Source organism: Ursus americanus, chromosome 34, assembly GCF_024610735.1.
Source record: "Ursus americanus isolate L20-20 chromosome 34, mUrsAme1.1.p, whole genome shotgun sequence".
NCBI classification, from domain to species: domain Eukaryota; kingdom Metazoa; phylum Chordata; class Mammalia; order Carnivora; family Ursidae; genus Ursus; species Ursus americanus.
The window spans coordinates 10,222,774-10,236,906 of record NC_142160.1 but is presented as its reverse complement, the minus strand read 5'-3'; the positions used below and the strand labels follow the sequence as shown (position 1 = coordinate 10,236,906).

Below are 14,133 nucleotides of genomic sequence, written 5' to 3'. Positions count from 1 at the left end.
TTAAGATACTATCTGTGCAGCTGAAAACAGAAACAGTCATGAACCCACAACTGCGAAGTAATCCAAACGACGCTTCTAAGTAGTGCACGCAATCCCAAGGTCCAGTGCCAAGAAGTTATTGGGCTCACCACATCTGCACAAGTAGACAGATTCCCCCCCTTGTCAGTCTGGGTTTTATCTTTAATGTCCTCTCCCCAGGGCAGCACTATGGTCCCTGACACACGGTACATCTGTCTGCAATTTCCACATAATAGGAGCAAGGCTCAGTTATTTTAAAGCCACAAGTACCATTAAGAGGTCTTTCTGCCAAAACACATATGGCTCTTTTGTTACAAAGCTATACAAATATTTGTGTTTTCTGTTTGCCTTGGCAGCGGTGCAAAATTTCAGACTCTCTACTGCTCTTGCTTTGAAACCATCGCCTGTCTCCTGCTGCAGGTTATTTACTAGTTATTGTGCTTCTTCAAAACAAGTTCTAGCTTTCCGGAGGGGAGTTCCAGAACTCTGTTGCTTAAGAGGCCCACGATGAGGTAGCTGCTCGAGAGAAGTGGTATACAGCCCAGACAGCACCTTAACATTCAGGGTGAAGCTTCAAAAATGTATTTTAATTTTTTAAAAAGCTACAATAAAATGGGACTTCTGGGTGTGTTCTGTTTTATGAATTTTCATACATGTATAAATTCATGTAAACTGGCTTCACAATCAGGAGACAAAACATTTCCATCACCCTCAAGAAACTCTCCCACACAGACACTCCACTCTCAGTCCCCCACTCCCAGGCCCTGGTAACCACTGTTCCGGTTTCATTTCTAGAGTTTTGTCTTTTTGAGTGCCGTATAAATGGAATCACACAGTCTATGACATTTTGTGTCAGGCACTCTTCATTCAGAATAATCACTGGAGACTCATCCAAGTTGCTGTGTGTATCAGTGGTTCCATTTTATTGTCAAGTAGTATTTCACTGCTCAGATATATCAATTTGTTTATTCATTCACCTGTTGAAGGACTTTGGGGTGCTTCCTGTTTGGGCAATATTATGAATAGAGCTTCTATAAATATCTGTGTCCAGGTTTTTTTCTCTAGGGTAAATATATAGGAGTGGGATTACAGAATCATATGCTAATAATTTACTTAATAAGCAACTGACAAACTGTTTTCCAGAGTGGTGGTATGTCCCATTTTGCATTCCCACAAGCAGCACATGACATGCTCCAAATGATGTACATCTTTGCCATAACTTGGTATTAGCAGTATTTTTTATTTTAGCCATTCTAATTGTTATGTAGTCATATCTAATTCTGGTTTCAGTTTGCATTTCCTAAAAGCTAATGATGTTGAATATCTTTTCATGTGCTTCTCTGACATCCATAAATCCTCTTTGGATCCCATTCTTAATTGTTTTCACAGTTCCAACTCTTCCAATATGTTGAAAATATTACTGTTTCTCCTATGAATTACTTTAGCACTTTCATCGAAAATCAGCTGGCCATATTTATTCAGGTCTATTTCTGGACTCTCTATTCTGCCTCATTGATCTATGATCTATCCCTTTGCCAATGCCTACTGCTTTCTGCTAATCAAAAAATGTGATTCCTCCAACTTTATCTTCTTTTTCGAAATTGTTTTACATGGGGCGCCTGGGTTAAGCGTCTGCCTTCGGCTCAGGGCGTGATCCCAGCGTTCTGGGTTCGAGCCCCACATCAGGCTCCTCTGCTATGAGCCTGCTTCTTCCTCTCCCACTCCCCCTGCTTGTGTTCCCTCTCTCGTTGGCTGTCTCTATCTCTGTCGAATAAATAAATTAAAAAAAAATCTTTTAAAAAAAATTGTTTTACTTGTTCTAGTTCCTCTGCCTTTCCATATAAATTTTAGAGTCGACCTGTCTATATCTACCAAAGTCTCGTGGAAATGTTTATTGGAATTTCATTAAATCTATGGATCAACTGTAATCAGAAGATAAGTGACACCTTTGCTACATTAAGTCTTCCAATTCATGGACGTGGTATACCACGTCATTTTGGTATATTATTTTTTTTAACAATGGTTTGTAGTTTTCAGAATATAGATCCTATATATTTTGTTAAGTTTTTAGCCAAGTTTTTCACTTTTTTGAACAACTGTAAATAGTATTGCTTTTTCTCATTTCAGTTTTCAATTGGACATTGACAGTATATAGAAATACAATTGGTGGGGTGCCTGGGTGGCTCAGTCGGTTAAGCATCTGTCTTCGGCTCACGTCATGATCTCAGGGTCCTGGAGTTGAGTCCCACATTAGGCTCCCTGATCAGCAGGGAGTCTGCTTCTCTCTCTCCCTCTTCCCTGAAGGTGAACGCACAATCTCTCTCTCTCTCTCTCTCTCTCTCTCTCAAATAAATAAATAAATAATCTTAAAAATATATATAATCGGCTTTTGAGTGTACACTTTGTATCCTCTGATTTTCCTTTATTAGTTTTAGGATTTGGGGTGGGGGGGATTCCTCAGGATTTTCTATGTAGACAATCATATCATCTGTGAATAAAAACTGCCTTACTTCTTCCTTTCTACTCTATATGCCTTTTAATTCCTTTTCATGCCTTATCATATTGGCTGTTACTTCCAGTATAATGTTGAATAGTAGTGGTGAGAGTGGACAAACTTCTCTTGTTCCTGATCATAAGGGGAAAGCATTCAGTGTGTCACCACTAAAAATAATTTTAGCTGTATGGTTTTTTGGTAGATGCTCTTTATTAGACTGAAGAACTAGTTTAAATAGATGTTGACATTCTGTCAAATGATTTTCTGTCTCAATTGGTACGAGTGTGCGTTTTCTCTTCTTTAAACTGCTAATATAGTGGATTGCCTTGATTGATTTGTGAATATTAAACCATCCTTATATTCTCAGGATAAACCCAGATTTTTCTTTTTATATATTGCTGGATTTCTTATGTTAATGTTTTGTTAAGGATTTTTATATATGTTTGTGAAGGATATGTATCTATATTTTTCTCTTCTTATACCATATTTGTCTGGTTTTAGTGTCAGGATAATGCTGGCCTCCTAAAATAAGTTTGGAAGTATTTCACTCTTTCTATTTTCTGGAAGAGATTGTGAAGAATTTATTTTAATATTTGGAAAACTCACCAGTTTATCTATCTGCACTTAGAGGTTTATTTTGGGGGAGGTTTTAAACTATAGATTCAATTTCCTTAGTAGCCATAAAATGTTCGAATTATCTATTTAATTTTGGGTGAGGTTTGGTAATTTGTGTTTTTTGAGGAATCACTCATTTCATCTAAGTTGTTGAATTTATCCAAGAAGAGTAGCTTGTAGTGCTCCCTTATCATCCCTTTAATGTCTAAAAGCTCTGTAATGATATTTTCTTTCCTGATATTCATAATTTGTGTATTCTCTTTTTCTCTTTGTCAGTCTTGCTGGATTATCAACTTTATTCATCTTTTCAAATAACTGGCTTTTGGTTTATTGATTTTTCTTATTGTTTTACTGTTTTCAATATCATTGATTTCTTCTGTGATCTTTATTTTTTCCTCCTTGCTTTGTATTTATTTTGCTGTCTTTTTTCTAGGTTCTTATGGTGGAAGCATAGATTATGACTTAAAAACTGTCTTCTTTTTTAATGTAAGCATTTGTTGCTATAATTTCCCCCCCAGTATTGCTTTATCTACATCCCACAAATTTTTATGAGTTGTACATTCATTCTCATTTAACTCAAATATTTTTAAATTTTCCTTGGAAGTTTTTTTTTGATCCACAGATTACTTAGAAGCACGTTGTTTAATTTCCAAGGGTTTAGAGATTTTTCTGTAATCAATTTTTAGTCTAATTCCTTTATAGTCTGGGAACATACTTTGCATGGCTTCAACTCACATTTTGTTTTTTCTTTTTTTTTTTTTAAGATTTTATTTATTTATTTGACAGAGAGAGAGAGACAGCCAGCGAGAGAGGGAACACAAGCAGGGGAAGTGGGAGAGGAAGAAGCAGGCTCCCAGCAGAGGAGCCTGATGTGGGGCTCAATCCCAGAATGCCAGGATCACGCCCTGAGCCGAAGGCAGACGCTTAACAACTGAACCACCCAGGTGCCCCTCAAATAACATTTTGTTATTTTTGTTTGTTTTAATGACCCAGGAGATGATTTACCTTGGTAAATGTTCCATGCACTTGAAAAGAATACATATTCTGCTAATGATTGGACTAGAGTTCTATAAATGTCAATTAGATCCAGTTGATAGATAATGTTGGTCAGTATTTTCATACCCTTGCTGATTTTCTGTCTAATCTATCTGTCTTTGTCTGTTCTATAAGCTTCTGAGAGATTATGGATGTCTCCAACTATAATTCTAGATTTCTCTATTTCTCCTTCCTGTTCTATCCATTGTTGCTTCATATACTTTGACGTTCTGTTATTAGGAGCACATATATTTAGGATTGTTATGTCTTTTTAGTAAATTAACCCAACATAATTTTGTTTTTCAAAGACTTTGCATAACAGTTGAGTTCTCAAAGTCTATGTATACAGTTAAGGGTCAGATGTGTGTATGCTCAGCTAAGGAATGAGCCCAGTAGTTCATAAATAACTTTAATAATTTCCCCTGAATCCACCGTCTCTTTTGATTCTTTCCAGCTGCCCTGGGGTTCTACCTGGTACTATGACAAGAAAGTTGGGGCTTTATTTATTACTCTATTCTGTCATACACTTCCATGCCTGTCCCTGTTTCTGTGAGGAGGGAGAGACAAGCAGTGGGAAGACGGTGGGGGTGGGGGAAAAGGGAAAGCAATGATGTTTTTCCCGACTCTGTCAGAACCACTTCAAGTTTGGGGTTCCTGCCAGCCGTCTTACTCTGACTGCCACTGCTACCCCAGGACTGCTTGCGAACTATGGCACAACAGATGGAGAAACGAAAGGGGGAGGAAAAGAAAAGAAAGAAAGAAAGAAAAAGAAAAACGGGAAATTTCCTCATACTCTCTCTCTGAACTAAAGAAGTTCTATCCGTGCTGGTGTTGACTTCTAGGTTTCAGACTGCCCTGAGGTCAAGCGGGAGGATAGTAGACACACATAAAAGGTAAACTCACCACTACTTTGACGGTACTTTAAGTCCTGGTCTTCTTCCCCAGTCTGCTACTGTTTGCTTTTCAAAGTCCTCAAATAGCTGTTCTGTGTGTCCTGTCCAGGTCTTACAGCTACATTCAGCAGAAGGCAGGGTGGATGAGGTGAGCTAACTTCATCTTACTCAAAATTGGAAGCAAGGGGGTAGTTTTTTTAAACGTTCAGATTCCCTGGCTCCACACCAGACCTAGTGGATCTACCCCCAATTGGGGAGCTGGAAATAAGAGACAAAATGTAGATTTGGGGGAAGCACCACAAGAGATGTGAGATTCACATCTGCACTTAGAGGCATTTCTCAGAATAAAGTCAAGCAGCTGAAGATGACCTGCAGCTGCGCAGACCCTCCCCTAGATCACCCTGATAATGGCCAACGCGTAAGAACTCTGGATTCTTCATCAGAGACTGCAAACTCGAATGCCTCCACTGGCCACATACGTAACGGGTATGGTGAGCAGTCAGTTGGACCCATGACACCAGGGAATGATGGGGACAGGAGTGAGCTAGAGAGTCCGTGTTTGTTGGGAGCAGCCTCCACTATGCTCCCAACGACTATTCCTACAGACCAATATCCCCAATTAACACAGATACAAAAATCCTCGACAAAATGTTAGCAACCCAAATTCAACAGCATACTGAAAGGATCATACACCTCGATCAAGTGGGATTCATCTCTGGGATGCAAAGACAGTTCAATATATGCAAATCAATCGATATGATACATCACACTAATATAATGAAAGATAAAAAAAATAATATGACCATCTCAATAGATAAAGAAAAAGAATTTGGCAAAATCAACATTCTTTCATGATAAAAACTCTTAACAAATTGGGTATAGAAGAAATATAGCTCAACATAATAAAGGTTACATATGAAAAGTCCCCAGCTACCATCACACTCAAAAGTGAACAGTTGAAAGCTTGTGTTCTAAGATCAGAAACAAATCAAGGGTGCCTCACCACTCCTCTTCAACAGAATATTGGAAGTCCCAGCCAGAGCAATCAGGCAAAAAAAAGAAATAAAATGCATCCAAATAGAAGAGGAAGAAGTAAAATTATCTCTACAGATAACACGATTTTATATGTAGGAAATCCTGAAGACTCAAAAACAACTATTAATCCAAAAAACTATTAGAACTAATCAATGAATCTAGTAAAACTGCAGGATACAAGATTAACATACAAAAATCAGTCGTGTTTCTATACATTAAAAACAAACTACCTGAAAAATAAAGAAAACAATTCCATTTATAATAGCTTCAAAAAGAATAAAATTCTTAGAACCAAATTTAACCAAGCAAGTAAAAATTATAAGTACACTGAAAACTATTAAACACTGATGAAAAAAATTGGAGAAGACACAGATAAACAGAAAGATACTCCATGATCATAGATCTGAAGAATTAATATTGTTAAAATATCCATATAACCCAAGGCCATCTGTTGATTCAATGAAATCCCTGTCAAAATTCCAACAGAATTTTTCAAAGGAATAGAAAAAACAATCATAAAATTCTTATAGAACCAACCAAACACCCTAAAGAGCCAAATAATCTTCAGGGAAGAAAAAACACAAAGATGTACACATCATACTTCCTGATTTTAAACTATGTTACACAGCTATAGTAATGAAAATAATATGGAACTGGCATAAAAATAGACACATAGACCAAAGGAACAGAAGCAAGAGCCCAGAAATAAACCCATGCATATATGATCAACTAACATTTGACAAAGGAATCAGAAATACTCAATGGGAAAAAGACAACCCCTTCAATAAATGGTGCTGAGAAAACTAGATATTTATAAGCAAAAGAATGAAACTGGATGCCTATCTTAAAAAACTCACAAAAATTCATTTGAAGTGGAAGACTCAAAACCATAAAACTCCTAGAAGAAAACACAAGAAAAATGTTCCTTTATATTGGTCTTGACAGTGATTTTTTTTTGGCTATGACACCAAGGGCATAAGCAACACAAGCAAAAATAAACAAATGGAAATATAGCAAATTAAGCCACTTCTGCACAGCAAATAACAAACATAACAAAACAAAAACAAAAACAAAACAATTAAGATGGAAAGAGAACCTATGGGATAAAAGAAAATGCTTACAAACTATGTATTTGATAATGTGTTAATATCCAAAATATGTAAGGAACTCATAAAACCCAATAGCAAAAAAAAAAAAAAAATAGCTCCATTAAAAAATGGGTAAAGCTCCTGAATAGACATTTTTCCAAAGAAGATACACAAATGGCAACAGGTACATGAAAAGCTGCTTGACAAACACCACTAATCATCAGGAAAATGCAAATCTAAACTACAATGAGATAGTCCCTCACATCTGGTAGAATCGCTGTTATGAAAAAGACCAGAGATAACAGGTGCTGGCGAGGATTCAGAGAAAAGGGAGCCTGTGTGCTCTGTTGGTGGGAATGCAAACTGGTGCGGCTACGATGGAAAACAGCATGGGGTTTCCTCAAAAAATTAAAAAGAGAAATAGCATGTGATCCAGCCATTCCATTTTTGGGTATTAATCGGAAGCAAATGAAATCACTATCTTGAAGAGGTATCTGCACTCCTGTGTTCACTGCAGCACCATCTACAGTCGCCAAGACATGGGAACAATCCAAGAGTCTAATGACAGACGAACGGATCAAGAAAACACACAGGTACGTGTGCGCGTACACACACACACACACACACACACACACACAATGGAATATTATCCAATCACAAAAAAGTAGGAAACTCTTGACAGTTGCAACAAGATGGATGAAACTTGAGGGTATTATCCTGAGGTAAGTCAGAGAAAGATAAATATTGTATGATCTCACTTATATGAATCTAAAAAAACTGAACTCATAAAAACGGAGATAGATCAGTGATTGCCAGGGGTGGGAGGGGTGAGAGGGAGGGAATGGGGGAAGGTGGTCAAAGGTACAAACATCCCAGTTATAAGGTAAGTAAGTTCTGAGGATGGAACGTACAGCATGGTGACGATGGTTAATGATACTATATTGTATATTTGAAAGTTGCTAAGTGAACAGATCTTAAAAGTTCTCAGCACACATGGTAAAAGCGGTAAGTTTGTGAGGTGATAGACGCGTTAACCTTATTGTGGTCATCATTTCTCAATGGATATGGATATCAAATCATTACATTTGTACCTGAAGCTTACACAGTGTTACATGTCAATTACATTTCTATAAAACCGGAGGGGAAGAAAGAGCCACAGTGTAAAATTTATTGCTAAAAACAATATATTGAGGAAGTTTAAATTTTTGCTGCATACATGCAAATTATGGTTGACTACTCTAATTTCAATGAGCAATAATCATGCCTTGGATAAACCTCGTTGGCAATGATACTGCCTCTGTGCAAAGCTGATTACTCTAAGTTCAAAAGACAACTTAAATTCAAAGAAAAAATTAAGGGAGAAAATTATCTTCTGGTTAGAAAAAAACAATTGCCTAAAAGTTTTCAAACTTTCTGGCTCTCTTTATTTCTGATCATAAAAGTAACAAGATATGGAGAACCCAAGTACATACACTTCTAAGTATGGGAAAGGAAATCTGAGATTTCCCTTATAACGAGTAAGTTGGGGCACTTGGGTGGCTCAGTCGGCTAAGCATCTGACTCTTGACTTCGGCTCAGGTCATGATCTCAGGGTCATGAGACAGAGCCCCACATCAGGCTCTGCTCTGGGCGTGGAGCCTGCTTATGATTCTCTCTTCCTGGGGCGCCTGGGTGGCACAGCGGTTAAGCGTCTGTCTTCGGCTCAGGGTGTGATCCCAGCATTATGGGATCGAGCCCCACATCAGGCTCCTCCGCTATGAGCGTGCTTCTTCCTCTCCCACTCCCCCTGCTTGTGTTCCCTCTCTTGCTGGCTGTCTCTATCTCTGTCAAATAAATAAAATCTTTAAAAAAAAAAAAAAGATTCTCTCTTCCTTCTCCTTCTGCCCTAACTCCCTCTCTCTCTCTCTCTCTCTCTAATTAAAAAAAGAAAAGATAACAGAAGTTTTTCAATTGGGTTTTGCCTTTCAAAGAAAGCCCAAAGGTGTTAAGAGAATAAAACAAACACTAACCAACCCAGATACTGCTCCTCCTCCCAGCAACAAAAACACTGCGTGGTAGTCTAGATCACTGGTATTCTTCTTTGTGTAACAGGACTGTGAGGTTCACGTCCATACCTGGCTCTTGTTCAAAGGATGGGTGTGGAAAACAGGATAAAAAGAAATTGTCTTAAATTGCAACAGTATAGATTATCTCTGAGAATGATTTTATTTTATTTTATTTTATTTTATTTTAAAGATTTTATTTATTTATTTGACAGAGAGAGACAGCCAGCAAGAGAGGGAACACAAGCAGGGGGAGTGAGAGAGGAAGAAGCAGGCTCCCAGCAGAGGAGCCTGATGTGGGGCTCGATCCCAGAACGCCAGGATCACGCCCTGAGCCAAAGGCAGACGCTTAACGACTGAGCCACCCAGGCGCCCCTCTGAGAATGATTTTAAATAGTGACAGCTATTAAACTCTGGGATAGAGGCCGAGAAAAACTGTGTCCTGTTCTTCTCCAGATGTAGGGACAACCAGAATGAGTGCTCTTTTTTTTTTTTTTTAAAGATTTTATTTATTTATTCGACAGAGATAGAGACAGCCAGCGAGAGAGGGAACACAAGCAGGGGGAGTGGGAGAGGAAGAAGCAGGCTCATAGCGGAAGAGCCTGATGTGGGGCTCGATCCCAGAACGCCGGGATCACGCCCTGAGCCGAAGGCAGACGCTTAACCGCTGTGCCACCCAGGCGCCCCAGAATGAGTGCTCTTTAATCCAAGACACTGTAACGCATAGGAACCAATGAAAAATTGTACATGGAGGACATTTTTCATCACCTAGTATACTATTCATTCCAAATATCTTTGTTTCTCTTAACTTTTAAAAATCCTGACAAAGACCCAACTTTCAGTTAATACTCTCCCTTCAAGAAGTATCTGTTGCTCTCATATCCCACAAAAGACGAAACTCAGGCAGTGAGTCTTTGAAGGGAGAGTATTAACTGAAAGTTTGGATTAACTCTCTGGCAGAAGTTTGAGTTTTGCAAATTTTGTGTTAGTGGGAAGTACAGTTAAGTGTCACTCTACCGCTTTAGAATGTGAATGGATATTCTGCTTGGTTGATTGGCTAGATGGGTGGTTGGCTGTTTTTAACGTGTGATTGTATTTACTGCTCTAGAAGAAAAAACACAACTTCACACAATGGGCATGGATTTGGTTTAATTAGAGCTCTGTTTCTTATCAGAGGCAGAGAATTCATATTTTCTTCAGATCCTTGAGGTAATAATGGTAAATAATACTTATGGGAAGCTTACTATGTACAGGGAACTGTAGAGTATTAACTTCACACAAAACTTGTAACAAGGCTGGTATAATCCTTATAATAGTACAATTACTGGAACAGACACTGACATATTCCATCCATATACATTGGACCATTAGAAGAACTGAAACCAAGACAAATTTCCTCTTCATTTTGCAGAGGAGGAAAGCAAAGGACAGAAAGGTTAAATTTGCCCAAGATCACCCAACCAGTATGTAACAGAGCGGTGTCCAAACCCAGCACTGCACCATGGACACCACCTCCCCAGTACATGGTCGTGATTTTATGTTTTACCCTCCAAAACACAAATACTCATAGAAATTCCATACGTTTCATTGGATGTCTGTGCCTATGTGATTGCAGGACATGAAAGATAGAGCTAGCAACTTCCAGAGGAAATGGGCTCTCCTGCAGTTGATTTGAATGCACATAAGGAGCCAACATTAAAAAATGAGAAGCATGATATTTGCAAATGACACTACAGATAATGGACTGGTATCCAAGATCTACAAAGAACTTCTCAAACTCAATACACGAGAAATAAATAAACAAATCAAAAAATGGGCAGAAGATATGAACAGACACTTTTCCAGTGAAGACATACAAATGGCTAACAGACACATGAAAAAATGTTCAAAATCATTAGCCATCAGGGAAATTCAAATCAAAACCACACTGAGATACCACCTTACGCCAGTTAGAATGGCAAAAATAGACAAGGCAAGAAATAACAATTGTTGGAGAGGATGTGGAGAAAGGGCATCCCTCCTACATTGTTGGTGGGAATGCAAGTTGGTACAGCCACTCTGGAAAACAGTGTGGAGGTCCCTTAAAAAGTTAAAAATTGAGCTACCCTATGATCCAGCCATTGCACTACTGGGTGTTTACCCCAAAGATACAGACGTAGTGAAGAGAAGGGCCATATGCACCCCAATGTTCATAGCAGCATTGTCCACAATAGCCAAATCGTGGAAGGAAACGAGATGCCCTTCAACAGATGACTGGATTAAGAAGTTGTGGTCCATATATACAATGGAATATTACTCAGCTATCAGAAAAAACGAATTCTCAACATTTGCTGCAACGTGGACGGCACTGGAGGAGATAATGCTAAGTGAAATAAGTCAAGCAGAGAAAGACAATTATCATATGATTTCTCTCATCTATGGAACATAAGAACTAGGAAGATCAGTAGGGGAAGAAAGGGATAAAGAAAGGGGGGTAATCAGAAGGGGGAATGAAACATGAGAGACTATGGACTATGAGAAACAAACTGAGGGCCTCAGAGGGGAGGGGGGTGGGGGAATGGGATAGACCGGTGATGGGTAGTAAGGAGGACATGTATTGCACGGTGCACTGGGTGTTATACACAACTAATGAATCATCGAACTTTACATCGGAAACCGGGGATGTACTGTATGGTGACTAACATAATATAATAAGAAAATCATTTTAAAAATAAATAAATAAATAAAAAGGCTATTAATGATAATGTTTATAAAAGTGATACATTTTCCAGCTGAGATTTAGAGGAAATATGTTTCTTTTTCAATACTTGAATTTGAAAATATTTCTTGAACCTATTAATTCTGATAATAAAATTGTGATAAATGGAAGTAATAATGATTTTGTATTTGAGTATAAAATTAAACTGATTCTTTCTTTAATGATTTTAAATCTAACATAAATGAAAAAATAAAGAACTAAATTTGAAAAAATAAATAAATAAAAAATAAAAAATGAGAAGCATGGAGCAGAGTTTCCTCTCACAGGCTGCTCTTGGAAATCCTGTTTCTGTGCAGAATCACAAACTCCAGATATATATTTCCATACTCCTGACAGGTTATTAGCTTGCAGCTGAAACAGAAGACATGATCTTGGCTCTGGGGAAATGGGAATTAGCATGCCTGCCTAAAAGCCAGTCAACAGAGGCAGAGTAAAAATCACACACAGCCACTTTCTAAATAGGAGCTGAAATGGAAAAGTTTGACAGAATTTGCTCTTCAATACAAATTTGGGATAATGAAACCAGCTATCGGTGGCCTAAAAAAAATCAAACACTTACCAAAACTCTAACTCTGTGTGCACGTGTGGAATTCTGACCAATAACCCATGCAGCACAAGTGAGCTAGATCTATCCCCTGGCTGACATTTAAAACTTGTGGATCATTGACACTCTGTCTGAAACACAGAAAAACTCCTTAGTCCTCGAGATGATCACTGGTTAAGTGGCCATCTTGGACAGATAATATTTTTATGATCAAATAAGAACAATAAATAAATATTAACAAGTTGGGTTTCATCTCTTGGTAGGTTCAAGTGCATTTATTTTTACTCAACTATACAATTAACTGCACCGCAATGCACACAAAAAAGTGTGCCTAATTTGGGGAGCTCTTTAACAAAGCACTATAAAAGGAAAGCCACAGCGTTCTAACTCATAGAGTGAACTCCAAGTCATTGCTCAATAGCGTCATGGCCCACATAAGGCAATCCGGGGTCTGAAAAACTTGTCAGGGTTTTCTGAGGGTTTCCACAGAAAACAACGATAATTAGAATTTTGGATCAGAGCTGCCCTTCTTGACAATCTCTGCCCTCAGACTTCAAGCTTAGCCAACACTACGGGAGGCTTCATAGTAGACCCAAGATTGGCTTTCCGTCAGCCTTCAATAAATTACATAGACTCCCAAGGAATTGGTTGCAAAACAGCCCAGAGTTTGAGGCCAAGGAAAACTTTTCAGAACTATTTGCTCAGTTTCTGCTCCCCTTATCAGAGTTGTACAGCAAGAGGCAAGGAGGGTACCTACAATGTTTAGACATGGATTCATTCATACACAAGTCAAAAGCTCAGAACTCAGATGTTCCCTGAATTGGCCCAAGGGCCCGGCATCCATGCCCACAGCAGGTGGCCTCATGATGCCCAGGAGATCAAACAGGGATTTTCTGCTCCAGAGGGTATTTGGAAGCCCTCCCTACCCCTGCTGTGTCAAGGAACTCTGTTTTCACATCCTGGCTCTTACAAAACAATCTGGAGTTCTTTGACACAGGATATGGTTATCCGACAACACAGCAGAGGCCCCTTCTGTTATCCCAGCCCCTGTTACATGATCTTGGTTACAGAATGACAGATATTATAGGGTAGATGATTAAAATATTTGACCAGAGCGAGGGCCCTCCCTGAAATCACATTACATGGGTCAAGCCAGCTTCACCCTTTAACTCTAGATTGAAGACCAGATTGAAGACCAAAGTCTTCCACTCCCACTGGGGACCTGGCTCTTAGGGCAATGAGACCACCTATGTTGAATCTGGCTCTTTGTCTCCAATTTCTAGGACCAGTGCCTGCCATTTTTAATAACGCTTTGGTGAATGAAGGCTTTGGAGAGTTAGGTGATTGTAAGGAGCCTATCCTGTACTAGCCATTCGTTCAGTTTATTTGCACTGAACAACCACTCATTGAGATCGTATGATAGGCCAGGCCACACGAGGGTGCAAAGGTGATTGGGACAGTCCTGCCCCAGAGGACCCTGCAGTCTAGGGGGAAGCCTCACAGTCGAGTGGTTTTGATAGAGCATGAAGATGGAAATATGGCCACCAAATGCAGATTCCGAATCCTGCTGGATGCCTTTAAGAAGGCATTTAAGCATTCTGTGACATTCTA

At 38.8% G+C, this 14,133-nt stretch overlaps 1 protein-coding gene and 1 pseudogene across 1 annotated transcript in view; both read right to left on the bottom strand.

The window, feature by feature from the left end:
- PGM5 (phosphoglucomutase 5) overlaps positions 1-14,133 on the bottom strand; it is a 184,566-nt gene that overhangs the window by 92,403 nt on the left and 78,030 nt on the right. The window lies entirely within an intron of this gene.
- On the bottom strand, positions 8,358-8,487 carry LOC123776568 (U4 spliceosomal RNA; annotated as a pseudogene).